Below are 14,138 nucleotides of genomic sequence, written 5' to 3' on the forward strand. Positions count from 1 at the left end.
TTGACTTTAAATAACTCTTTATTAACTGCAAGCAGTCTGCAGTCTGAGGTGGGCAGCGCCTGCCTTTTATAGTTTCTAATGCTGTCCAAGACAGTGGGGGGCAATTCAAGAGGGGGGGGGGGGCCGCTCCTCACTATGGGATGTTCTCAGCGTCCCTCGCCTTCTCAGGGACCCGAGCCGGATGAAAGAGGAGAGCAGGGAGGCGGGTTCCTTCCCTATATGGCTTCAGGGCGCTGTGTATGTCGGCAAGATGGCGCCGGCCGCGTGTGGACACCTAGGTGGGCGGGGCTTCACCTGCCGCCCGTCTACCGCTCTGCCTCTCCCGGCCCACCGGGGAACGTGGGAGCTCCCGTCAATCTCGTCCGACGCCTGCCAGACCCCACCATCCAGGAGCCACGAGCAGGTACCTAGTGCCGCGGGTCACTGGTCCGGTATCGCCGCTCGGCCGCCACACAGCTCTCCGGTCTCCCTCGCCGCTCCCTCGGGACACCGCAAAGCGGCACCAGCAGCAAACCAAGCCAGGGGGGGAGAGGGGGAAGGTGCGTCTCAGGTCTAAGCTGCGAGCTCACCAGGCCTCCGCGTGTGTCGGCGTCTCAGCGTCCTTGCCTCCCAGCCGGTTTGAAAGCTTCCGGGGCTGCCACAGAGGGACGCTGATGTCTAGCAGGGGGTCCGATAAAATTTTCGCCCGAAAATCCTTGTTTAGAGGCAATAAAATGTGGCTGGGAGCAGGAGCTCTTGCAGAGCACGTCCGACCTCGTTCTGTCCCAGGCCACTCCCCCCCGTATGATATATTTTTTAATATGATTTGAACACTCCAATTAATTAATACAAACGATAGAGATATTGATTGGTTTTGTTATTAGTATGTGTGTATATATATATATATATATATATATATATATATATATATACACACATACACACACACACACACACACACACACACTAGCTGTTTCCAGCTCATTGCTATCTAATTAACGCTGCTGGTGATTAAACTAAAGTAAATAATGACAACATTCAATAGCTCTTACGCAGGTGGTAAATTAACTTAAAATGAAGTTAATAACAATAATAATCATTAAAAATCTGAATAATACTAATAATACATTTTATTCACAGTGTAAAATCAAAAACAAACTGGATTCAGTAAGATGTCCATTTTTTATTCATTCCAGCATCTAAACAAATTTCATAACAAAACAAATTAAGTTAAAATTTCTCTGTAAACACAATTAAATGTATAGTCATTTTCATCATTTTCAAAGATCTATCCTTGACTTCTACCAGGTACAATTTAATGTGTGGGGACGGGATTATGTGTGGTAATGTGGTGGGGGGCGGGATTATGTGTGGTAATGTGGTGGGGGGCGGGATTATGTGTGGTAATGTGGTGGGGGGCAGGATTGTGTGGTGATGTGGTGGGGGGTGGGATTATGTGTGGTAATATGGTGGGGGGTGGGATTATGTGGTAATGTGGTGGGGGCGGGATTGTTTGGTAATGTGGTGGGGGGTGGGATTATGTGTGGTGATGTGGTGGGGGGTGGTATTATGCATGGTGATGGGTGGGGGGCGGGATTGTGTGTGGTGATGTGGTGGGGGGCAGGATTATGTGTGGTGGGGGTGGGGCTACTGTGCAGGGGGCGGGATTAGTGAGTGATGTGGGGGTGGGATTGTGGGGTGGGGCTACTATGCAGGGGGCGGGATTAGTGAGTGTGATGTGGGGACGGGATTATGTGTGGTGATGTGGTGGGAGGTGGGATTATGTGTGGTAATGTGGTGGGGGGGCGGTATTATGGGTGGTGATGAGGTGGGGGGTGGGATTGTGGGTGGTGATTGGGTGGGGGGCGGGATTGTGGTGGGTGGGGGGGCGGGATTGTGGGTGGTGATGGGGGCGGGATTTTGTGTGGTGATGGGGTTGGGGGCCGGTTTTGTGGGTGGTGATGTTTGTGGGTGGTGATGGGGGGCGGGATTGTGTGTAGTGATGGGGGGCGGGATTGTGTGTGGTGATGGGGGGCGGGATTGTGTGTGGTGATGGGGTGGGGGGGCGGAATTGTGTGTGGTGATGGGGTGGGGGGCGGGATTGTGTGTGGTGATGGGGTGGGAGGCGGGATTGTGTGGTAATGTGGTGGGGGCGGTATTATGGGTGGTGATGAGGTGGGGGGTGGGATTGTGGGTGGTGATTGGGTGGGGGGGCGGTATTGTGGGTGGTGATTGGGTGGGGGGCGGGATTGTGGGTGGTGATGTTTGTGGGTGGTGATGGGGGGCTGGATTGTGTGTGGTGATGGGGTGGGGGGGCGGCATTGTGTGTGGTGATGGGGCGTGGGGGCGGGATTGTGTGTGGTGATGGGGCGTGGGGGCGGGATTGTGTGTGGTGATGGGGCGTGGGGGCGGGATTGTGTGTGGTGATGGGGCATGGGGGCGGGATTGTGTGTGGTGATGGGGTGGGGGGGCGGGATTGTGTGTGGTGATGGGGCGGGGGGACGGGATTGTGTTTGGTGATTGGGGTGGGGGGACTGGATCGTGTGTGGCGATGGGGTGGGGGGGCGTGATCGTGTGTGGCGATGGGGTTGGGGGTGGGATTGTGTGTGGCGATGGGGTGGGGGGACGGGATTGTGTGGTGATGGGGTGGGGGGCGGGATTGTGTTTGGTGATGTGCTGGGAGGCGGAGCTACTGTTCAGGGGGCGGGATTAGCGAGTAATCACGATGCTATATATATATATATATATTATATATTGTCAATGGAGTCCATAGAAAGCTAATTAAAAATTTGTCCAGCCATATGTTCCAAATGGTCAGTCTAAGCACACAGTAATTTACATTTTAGAGTACATTTTACATTTATCTTCAAAGATAAACCAAGGGCATATTCCAGGTGCCTTCTGGGAAAAGCGAAGTCTCCCTAAGCTAGAAGATCGTTGGGTACAGCCGGGACCAGCTGCTTGGAAAGCATCACCAAACCAGGGATTCAAGCTTGAGGAGGCTAATTTGCATATTCCAGGTGCCTTCTGGGAAAAGCGAAGTCTCCCTAAGCTAGAAGATCGTTGGGTACAGCCGGGACCAGCTGCTTGGAAAGCATCACCAAACCAGGGATTCAAGCTTGAGGAGGCTAATTTGCATATTCTAGGTGCCTTCTGGGAAAAGCAAAGTCTCCCTAAGCTAGAAGATCGTTGGGACCAGCTGCTTGGAAAGCATCACCAAACCGCGCGCCTTACGGCGTGCGAATTTTTGCCTGTAGGATATTATTGCAAGAGAGCTTGGCTGAGTAGATTACACAAGAAGGAAAACACACAGCAAGTCAGCAGGATCTAGGAGCAACATGGCAGATGTGACAACCTACATGGTGAGCTGCAGCATGTGCTACATGTTCACAGACCGACCAGAAGAAGAATCAAATTTCACCTGTCAGAAGTGTAGACTAGTGGCCCTTTTAGAAGAAAAGGTGCGGGGTCTGGAAGAAAGAATAGCAACTTTGAAACTCATCAAAGAGAATGAAGACTTTCTAGACAGAACAGAAGCATCTCTACTGGTCACAGAAGGTGAAAAAAGTGTCAGAGAACCTCCAAAAGCAGATGAGTGGAAGCATGTGACCAAAAGAAGCAAGAAGACCATGGAGAAATCACCAACCACACAACTGAAGAACCGATATCAAATCTTTGTAGAGGATGAAGATGGCACACCTAAGGATGAAGCAATACCAGCAAGCAAAAAAGAAAAGGGCACACAGCAACAAGTGACAGCAAAAAGTACAGCCAAGAAGCAACGAAGAGTGGTGGTGGTGGGAGACTCACTACTGAGAGGCACAGAAGCAGCCATCTGCAGACCGGACATAACTGCAAGAGAAGTATGCTGCCTTCCAGGTGCGATGATCAAGGATGTGACCGATAGGATACCAAAGCTCTTCAGCTCCAAGGACGTCCACCCATTTCTTCTGATACATGTTGGCACCAATGACACGGCAAGGAAAGACCTACCGACAATCTGCAAAGACTTTGAAGAGTTGGGGAAGAAAGTAAAGGAACTGGATGCACAGGTAGTTTTTTCTTCTATCCTTCCAGTAGACGGGCATGGCACCAGGAGATGGAACAGGATCCTTGATGCAAACAACTGGCTAAGACGATGGTGCAGACAACAAGGATTTGGATTCCTGGACCACGGTGTGAATTACTGGTATGATGGACTCCTCGCCAGAGACGGACTACACCTCAACAAACCTGGGAAACACACATTCGCCAGAAGACTCGCTACACTCATCAGGAGGGCGTTAAACTAGAAGAAGAGGGGACGGGAAGAAAAACATTAGACTCGAACAAAGACGACCCAGGAAAACATACTCAGAAGGGAGGTAAGAACATTTCTAAAACAATCCACAGTGAGGAGATTGGAACAAAACAAAATCCTCTAAACTGCATGCTCGCAAACGCCAGAAGCCTGACAAACAAGATGGAAGAACTAGAAGCAGAAATATCTACAGGTAACTTTGACATAGTGGGAATAACCGAGACATGGTTAGATGAAAGCTATGACTGGGCAGTTAACTTACAGGGTTACAGTCTGTTTGGAAAGGATCGTAAAAATCGGAGAGGAGGAGGGGTTTGTCTGTAAAGTCTTGTCTAAAGTCCACTTTAAGGGAGGATATTAGCGAAGGAAATGAGGGTGTCGAGTCCATATGGGTCGAAATTCATGGAGGGAAAAATGGTAACAAAATTCTCATTGGGGTCTGTTACAAACCCCCAAATATAACAGAAACCATGGAAAGTCTACTTCTAAAGCAGATAGATGAAGCTGCAACCCATAATGAGGTCCTGGTTATGGGGGACTTTAACTACCCGGATATTAACTGGGAAACAGAAACCTGTGAAACCCATAAAGGCAACAGGTTTCTGCTAATAACCAAGAAAAATTATCTTTCACAATTGGTGCAGAATCCAACCAGAGGAGCAGCACTTTTAGACCTAATACTATCTAATAGACCTGACAGAATAACAAATCTGCAGGTGGTCGGGCAGCTAGGAAATAGCGACCACAATATTGTACAGTTTAACCTGTCTTTCACTAGGGGGACTTGTCAGGGAGTCACAAAAACACTGAACTTTAGGAAGGCAAAGTTTGACCAGCTTAGAGATGCCCTTAATCTGGTAGACTGGGACAATATCCTCAGAAATAAGAATACAGATAATAAATGGGAAATGTTTAAGAACATCCTAAATAGGCAGTGTAAGCGGTTTATACCTTGTGGGAATAAAAGGACTAGAAATAGGAAAAACCCAATGTGGCTAAACAAAGAAGTAAGACAGGCAATTAACAGTAAAAAGAAAGCATTTGCACTACTAAAGCAGGATGGCACCATTGAAGCTCTAAAAAACTATAGGGAGAAAAATACTTTATCTAAAAAACTAATTAAAGCTGCCAAAAAGGAAACAGAGAAGCACATTGCTAAGGAGAGTAAAACTAATCCCAAACTGTTCTTCAACTATATCAATAGTAAAAGAATAAAAACTGAAAATGTAGGCCCCTTAAAAAATAGTGAGGAAAGAATGGTTGTAGATGACGAGGAAAAAGCTAACATATTAAACACCTTCTTCTCCACGGTATTCACGGTGGAAAATGAAATGCTAGGTGAAATCCCAAGAAACAATGAAAACCCTATATTAAGGGTTACCAATCTAACCCAAGAAGAGGTGCGAAATCGGCTAAATAAGATTAAAATAGATAAATCTCCGGGTCCGGATGGCATACACCCACGAGTACTAAGGGAACTAAGTAATGTAATAGATAAACCATTATTTCTTATTTTTAGGGACTCTATAGCGACAGGATCTGTTCCGCAGGACTGGCGCATAGCAAATGTGGTGCCAATATTCAAAAAGGGCTCTAAAAGTGAACCTGGAAATTATAGGCCAGTAAGTCTAACCTCTATTGTTGGTAAAATATTTGAAGGGTTTCTGAGGGATGTTATTCTGGATTATCTCAATGAGAATAACTGTTTAACTCCATATCAGCATAGGTTTATGAGAAATCGCTCCTGTCAAACCAATCTAATCAGTTTTTATGAAGAGGTAAGCTATAGGCTGGACCACGGTGAGTCATTGGACGTGGTATATCTCGATTTTTCCAAAGCGTTTGATACCGTGCCGCACAAGAGGTTGGTACACAAAATGAGAATGCTTGGTCTGGGGGAAAATGTGTGTAAATGGGTTAGTAACTGGCTTAGTGATAGAAAGCAGAGGGTGGTTATAAATGGCATAGTCTCTAACTGGGTCGCTGTGACCAGTGGGGTACCGCAGGGGTCGGTATTGGGACCTGTTCTCTTCAACATATTCATTAATGATCTGGTAGAAGGTTTACACAGTAAAATATCGATATTTGCAGATGATACAAAACTATGTAAAGCAGTTAATACAAGAGAAGATAGTATTGTGCTACAGATGGATCTGGATAAGTTGGAAATTTGGGCTGAAAGGTGGCAGATGAGGTTTAACAATGATAAATGTAAGGTTATACACATGGGAAGAAGGAATCAATATCACCATTACACACTGAATGGGAAACCACTGGGTAAATCTGACAGGGAGAAGGACTTGGGGATCCTAGTTAATGATAAACTTACCTGGAGCAGCCAGTGCCAGGCAGCAGCTGCCAAGGCAAACAGGATCATGGGGTGCATTAAAAGAGGTCTGGATACACATGATGAGAGCATTATACTGCCTCTGTACAAATCCCTAGTAGACCGCACATGGAGTACTGTGTCCAGTTTTGGGCACCGGTGCTCATGAAGGATATAATGGAACTAGAGAGAGTACAAAGGAGGGCAACAAAATTAATAAAGGGGATGGGAGAACTACAATACCCAGATAGATTAGCAAAATTAGGATTATTTAGTCTAGAAAAAAGACGACTGAGGGGCGATCTAATAACCATGTATAAGTATATAAGGGGACAATACAAATATCTCGCTGAGGATCTGTTTATACCAAGGAAGGTGACGGGCACAAGGGGGCATTCTTTGCGTCTGGAGGAGAGAAGGTTTTTCCACCAACATAGAAGAGGATTCTTTACTGTTAGGGCAGTGAGAATCTGGAATCGCTTGCCTGAGGAGGTGGTGATGGCGAACTCAGTCGAGGGGTTCAAGAGAGGCCTGGATGTCTTCCTGGAGCAGAACAATATTGTATCATACAATTATTAGGTTCTGTAGAAGGACGTAGATCTGGGGATTTATTATGATGGAATATAGGCTGAACTGGATGGACAAATGTCTTTTTTTGGCCTTACTAACTATGTTACTATGTTACTATGTTACTATGGAATGGATTTGTTCCCATGAGATGGTGTCATGTAAATGTTAATTAGACAGATACCTGTTAAGCCCCAGGGATGCTAGGTGGTGTTCTTATCTATTTGGCCTGAAGGCTTCAGTACACATTCCATGACAAAGCCTCAGATAACAGGGTATAGATCAAAAAGTCTTTAACATATAAATAATAATAATAATAATAATAATAATAATAATAATTTTTATTTATATAGCGCCAACATATTCCGCAGCGCTTTACAAATTATAGAGGGGACTTGTACATACAATAGACATTACAGCATAACAGAAATACAGTTCAAAACAGATACCAAGAGGAGTGAGGGCCCTGCTCGTAAGCTTACAAACTATGAGGAAAAGGGGAGACACGAGAGGTGGATGGTAACAATTGCTATAGTTATTCAGACCAGCCATAGTGTAAGGCTTGGGTGTTCATGTAAAGCTGCATGAACCAGTTAATTAATTTTTTTTTTTTTTTTTTTTAATATAGGCCACACAGGGATCGTTAGGTTAATGCATTGAGGCGGTAGGCCAGTCTGAACAAATGAGTTTTTAGGGCACGCTTAAAACTGTGGGGATTGGGGATTAATCGTATTATCCTAGGTAGTGCATTCCAAAGAATCGGCGCAGCACGTGTAAAGTCTTGGAGACGGGAGTGGGAGGTTCTGATTATTGAGGATGCTAACCTGAGGTCATCAGCGGAGCGGAGGGCACGGGTAGGGTGGTAGACTGAGACCAGAGAGGAGATGTAGGGTGGTGCTGAGCCATGGAGTGCTTTGTGGATGAGGGTAGTAGTTTTGTACTGGATTCTTGAGTGGATGGGTAACCAGTGTAATGACTGGCACAAGGTAGAGGCATCGGTGTAACGGTTGGTGAGGAATATGATCCTGGCAGCAGCATTCAGGACAGATTGGAGCGGGGAGAGTTTGGTAAGAGGGAGGCCGATTAGTAGAGAGTTACAATAGTCCAGACGAGAATGAATAAGTGAAACAGTAAGAGTTTTTGCAGAGTCGAAAGTAAGAAAAGGGCGAATTCTAGAAATGTTTTTGAGATGCAGGTAAGAAGAGCGAGCCAGTGATCGGATGTGGGGGGTGAATGAAAGGTCAGAATCAAGGATGACCCCAAGGCAGCGGGCATGTTGCTTTGGAGTAATGGTGGAACCGCAAACGGAGATGGCAATGTCAGGCAAAGGTAGGTTAGTAGAGGGAGAAAACACGAGGAGTTCAGTTTTTGACAGGTTTAGTTTCAGATAGAGGGAGGACATGATGCTAGAGACAGCGGTAAGACAATCACTGGTGTTTTCTAATAAGGCAGGCGTGAGATCAGGAGAAGAAGTGTATAGTTGGGTGTCGTCAGCATAGAGATGGTACTGGAAACCAAATCTACTGATTGTTTGTCCAATAGGGGCAGTATACAAAGAGAAGAGGAGGGGGCCTAGGACTGATCCTTGAGGAACCCCAACAGTAAGGGGAAGGTGAGAGGAGGAGGAACCAGCGAAACATACAGTGAAGGATCGGTCAGAGAGATAGGAGGAGAACCAGGAGAGAACGGTGTCCTTGAGGCCGATGGAGCGGAGCATAGTGAGGAGGAGCTGATGATCCACAGTATCAAATGCTGCAGAGAGATCCAAGAGAATTAGCATGGAGTAGTGACCATTAGATTTAGCTGTTAGTAGGTCATTAGAGACTTTAGTGAGGGCAGTTTCAGTAGAGTGTAAAGAGCGGAAACCAGATTGAAGAGGGTCGAGAAGAGAGTTATCTGAGAGATAGCGGGTAAGACGGGAGTGGACCAGGCGTTCGAGGAGTTTAGAGATGAAGGGAAGATTAGAGACAGGTCTATAATTAGCGGCACAGTTTTGGTCGAGGGATGGTTTTTTAAGTAATGGATGTATGATGGCATGCTTAAATGAGGAGGGAAAAATACCGGAAGTGAGGGAAAGGTTGAATATTTTTGTTAGGTGAGAGGTGACAGCCGGGGAAAGGGACTGGAGGAAATGTGACGGAATGGGGTCACTGGTGCAAGTGGTCGGGCGAGAAGATGCAAGGAGCCTGCTTACTTCTTCTTCTGTAACTGGTTCAAAGTCAGAGAGTGAACTAGATGCAGTGGGGGAGGGAGGACAGTGCATGGTATGAAGAGATTGGGAGATGATTTCCTGTCGAATATGGTCAATTTTTTCTTTGAAGTAATTGGCCAGATCGTCAGCACGGAGATCCGTGGTTGGGGCCTGCGCTCTTGGGTTGAGTAGGGACTGGAACGTGTCAAAGAGACGTTTAGGGTTATTGGACAGGGAGGTGATGAGGGTGTTGAAGTAGGTTTGTTTGGAGAGGTGAAGGGCAGAATTGTATGTCTTTAGCATGAACTTATAATGGATGAAATCTTCGGGTAGATTAGATTTTCTCCACAGACGTTCTGCGCACCTGGAGCACCGCTGCAGGAAACGTGTTTGCAGCGTGTGCCACGGTTGTTGCCGTCTGTGCCGAGTTGTTTTATGTATAGGAGGAGCAGCTTCATCCAGGGCACTTTGCAGGGTTTCATTGTAATGCTTCAGAGCAGAATCAGGACATGAGATGGAGGAGATTGGGGCCAATGAGGACTGCAAGTTCTTCATAAGTTCCTGGGTGTTAATGGCCTGTATGTTTCTATAAGTGTGGAAAGTGGGGGTGACCTGAGCGGGATGGCAGTTCTTGATAGAGAATGAAAGAAGGTGGTGGTCAGAGAGTGGGAGAGGGGAGTTTGTGAAATCATCCACTGAGCAAAGCCGGGAGAAGACCAAGTCAAGGGAGTTTCCATCTTCATGTGTTGGCGAGTTAGTATGCTGCGAGAGGCCGAAAGAGGAGGTTAGAGCCAAAAGGTGAGAAGCAGATGGGGAGAGGGGAGAGGCAATAGGGATGTTGAAATCACCCATGATAAGGGTGGGGGTGTCACAGGAAAGAAAGTGTGGAAGCCAGGTGGCAAAGTGATCCAGGAACTGATGAGAGGGGCCGGGAGGACGATACACCACCACCACTCGCATGGAGAAGGGGACGTAGAGTCTGACCACATGGACCTCAAAGGAAGGGAAGACAAGTGAGGGTACTTGGGGGATAACTTGGAAAGTACATTTTGGTGAAAGGAGCAGACCAACGCCTCCACCTGCTCTGTTGTCCGATCTTGGGGTATGAGAAAAGTGTAGTGCACCATATGAAAGAGCAGCAGCAGCGGTGGTGTCTGACTGCTGGATCCAGGTTTCAGTAAGAGCCAGGAGATTAAGAGAATTAGAAAGGAAGAAGTCATGGATGAAGGAGAGTTTATTACACACAGAGCGAGAATTCCAAAGGGCACAATTCAAAGAGACAGAAGGCATGCAGGGAATATTAATAAGGTTAGAGGGGTTTCTGGGTGTAGCAATTGGGAGGTTTGTCTGGCTATAACATGGGGGGCCGGGGTTTGGAGAGATGTCTCCAGCAACTAGGAGGAGGAGGATCGAAAGAGTGAGCAGATGGTTAAGTGATTTGTGAGAGCGTCTCTTGTGTTGGATGGTGGGACTGAATGGATCTGCGCTGCTAAGCAATGTGAACAGAGCATGAGTGCTATACATAGGAGAGGCAAGGACAGAGGGGCCGATATGGATGGAGTGTAGAGAGTTAATGCAAGGGCGGTGAATGTGAGTGAATGCAGCAGCCAGGATATAGAATATGCAAATAAATATGGTGAGTATTTGTGTTGTTTCAAGTGAATAGGGAATAGATTTAGATTGTCTTACCTGTCTCCTGCCCTGTCTAACTGCCATGTTATAACTGCCGAGTACTTAGAAAAAAAAAGTACTTTGAATAAAAATACACGAATACAAGTGCACGAATGCACCCCTGCATGAATGCTTCCCCAAGCTAAGTCTACATTTATAGAAGGCTAGCCCTTAGATCTTCCTATTTTTTTTTTTTTTTTTTTGTGTTAAAGCTCGTTAGCAATCAATCAAACTCAGTTGAGACAACAGGACACAATAAATGTAGTGATCAGATAAACAAATGTCCAGGTCTACATGGATCATAGACCACTTTGAAACAGTTATGTGATCTCGCTGAGTAAGGACATGCAAAGTCAGATTAAATATCTATAAACACAAAAAATGCATAATAGGATGACTAACATATATAGATACATGCAGGATTCAATGCCGAAGATGGAATGACTCAGATACCATTCAAGCTGCTTGCTGTCAGGGACTGGAGCAATAGACATGCAGGATAGTTCAGCTCAGAGAATGAATGATCTGTTTACCTGTATGAAGAGAGAAGAGATGCTTGATTATATTCTGCCATGTTATAACTGCCGAGTACTTAGAAAAAAAAGTACTTTGAATAAAAATACACGAATACAAGTGCACGAATGCACCCCTGCATGAATGCTTCCCCAAGCTAAGTCTACATTTATAGAAGGCTAGCCCTTAGATCTTCCTATTTTTTTTTTTTTTTGTGTTAAAGCTCGTTAGCAATCAATCTAACTCAGTTGAGACAACAGGACACAATAAATGTAGTGATCAGATAAACAAATGTCCAGGTCTACATGGATCATAGACCACTTTGAAACAGTTATGTGATCTCGCTGAGTAAGGACATGCAAAGTCAGATTAAATATCTATAAACACAAAAAATGCATAATAGGATGACTAACATATATAGATACATGCAGGATTCAATGCCGAAGATGGAATGACTCAGATACCATTCAAGCTGCTTGCTGTCAGGGACTGGAGCAATAGACATGCAGGATAGTTCAGCTCAGAGAATGAATGATCTGTTTACCTGTATGAAGAGAGAAGAGATGCTTGATTATATTCTGCCATGTTATAACTGCCGAGTACTTAGAAAAAAAAGTACTTTGAATAAAAAATACACGAATAACAGTGCACGAATGCACCCCTGCATGAATGCTTCCCCAAGCTAAGTCTACATTTATAGAAGGCTAGCCCTTAGATCTTCCTATTTTTTTTTTTTTTTGTGTTAAAGCTCGTTAGCAATCAATCTAACTCAGTTGAGACAACAGGACACAATAAATGTAGTGATCAGATAAACAAATGTCCAGGTCTACATGGATCATAGACCACTTTGAAACAGTTATGTGATCTCGCTGAGTAAGGACATGCAAAGTCAGATTAAATATCTATAAACACAAAAAATGCATAATAGGATGACTAACATATATAGATACATGCAGGATTCAATGCCGAAGATGGAATGACTCAGATACCATTCAAGCTGCTTGCTGTCAGGGACTGGAGCAATAGACATGCAGGATAGTTCAGCTCAGAGAATGAATGATCTGTTTACCTGTATGAAGAGAGAAGAGATGCTTGATTATATTCTGCCATGTTATAACTGCCGAGTACTTAGAAAAAAAAGTACTTTGAATAAAAAATACACGAATAACAGTGCACGAATGCACCCCTGCATGAATGCTTCCCCAAGCTAAGTCTACATTTATAGAAGGCTAGCCCTTAGATCTTCCTATTTTTTTTTTTTTTTGTGTTAAAGCTCGTTAGCAATCAATCTAACTCAGTTGAGACAACAGGACACAATAAATGTAGTGATCAGATAAACAAATGTCCAGGTCTACATGGATCATAGACCACTTTGAAACAGTTATGTGATCTCGCTGAGTAAGGACATGCAAAGTCAGATTAAATATCTATAAACACAAAAAATGCATAATAGGATGACTAACATATATAGATACATGCAGGATTCAATGCCGAAGATGGAATGACTCAGATACCATTCAAGCTGCTTGCTGTCAGGGACTGGAGCAATAGACATGCAGGATAGTTCAGCTCAGAGAATGAATGATCTGTTTACCATTCAAGCTGCTTGCTGTCAGGGACTGGAGCAATAGACATGCAGGATAGTTCAGCTCAGAGAATGAATGATCTGTTTACCATTCAAGCTGCTTGCTGTCAGGGACTGGAGCAATAGACATGCAGGATAGTTCAGCTCAGAGAATGAATGATCTGTTTACCATTCAAGCTGCTTGCTGTCAGGGACTGGAGCAATAGACATGCAGGATAGTTCAGCTCAGAGAATGAATGATCTGTTTACCTGTATGAAGAGAGAAGAGATGCTTGATTATATTCTGCCATGTTATAACTGCCGAGTACTTAGAAAAAAAAGTACTTTGAATAAAAATACACGAATACAAGTGCACGAATGCACCCCTGAAGTATGGCCTGGGACACAAGAGGGACACAAGAGACAGAAGGACAGAGACAGACAGATTTGGATTGAGCGAGGACACAGCAGGCTGAATTGACTCCCACCATTTCCAATGTAATGCATGACATGATGATTATTTGCCATTTTGAGAGACTGTTTATATTATCTTTTATTAAGCAAATTCATTTTTGTCTTATTCAATTGTCGTGTGAGCATTTATTTATTCATCACAATTCTTTGAACCGAAACAAAACAAGTGGTGTCAGAAGTGGGATTGTGTCTTGAATAAAAATGTTTGCAAAATTTAATAAGTTTGTTAAGAATAGGAAAGCAATTGAGAGTGTCAGATCCTTGCCAGAATGGGTGTTGTCAGGACCGTGGACCCCAATGGCACAGGAATGTAATAAATATATGGAGGGACAGCGTTTTGCAAATCCCCTAGATGTGGCTGAGAAATTTGATCTTTCAAGGTATGATGCAAAGGAGCAAAAAACAGCAGCGGCCGTTGGATGGGTCTGTGTCCAGGTACTGCAGAGTTTGCAGGAGGAGATTGATAATTTGCGTTTAGAGCTGCATACAGCAATAGAGCAAAGATCAGCTGGCAATCAGCTTTGAGAGATCAAGTGAAACAGCATGAAAAAAT

General features: G+C 44.9%; 1 long non-coding RNA gene across 2 annotated transcripts in view; it reads left to right on the plus strand.

The window, feature by feature from the left end:
- Positions 1–302: 302 nt before the first annotated feature.
- The window catches only part of LOC138658376 (uncharacterized), a 99,636-nt gene continuing 85,800 nt past the window's right edge, over positions 303–14,138 (plus strand). Inside the window, exon 1 of one of the 2 annotated variants that reach the window (XR_011317476.1) lies at positions 303–403. This is a non-coding gene — a long non-coding RNA (uncharacterized lncRNA). The remainder of the gene's footprint in view (positions 404–14,138) is intronic. The other variant, XR_011317477.1, reaches the window with a different exon arrangement.

Source organism: Ranitomeya imitator, chromosome 1, assembly GCF_032444005.1.
Source record: "Ranitomeya imitator isolate aRanImi1 chromosome 1, aRanImi1.pri, whole genome shotgun sequence".
Classification (NCBI taxonomy): domain Eukaryota; kingdom Metazoa; phylum Chordata; class Amphibia; order Anura; family Dendrobatidae; genus Ranitomeya; species Ranitomeya imitator.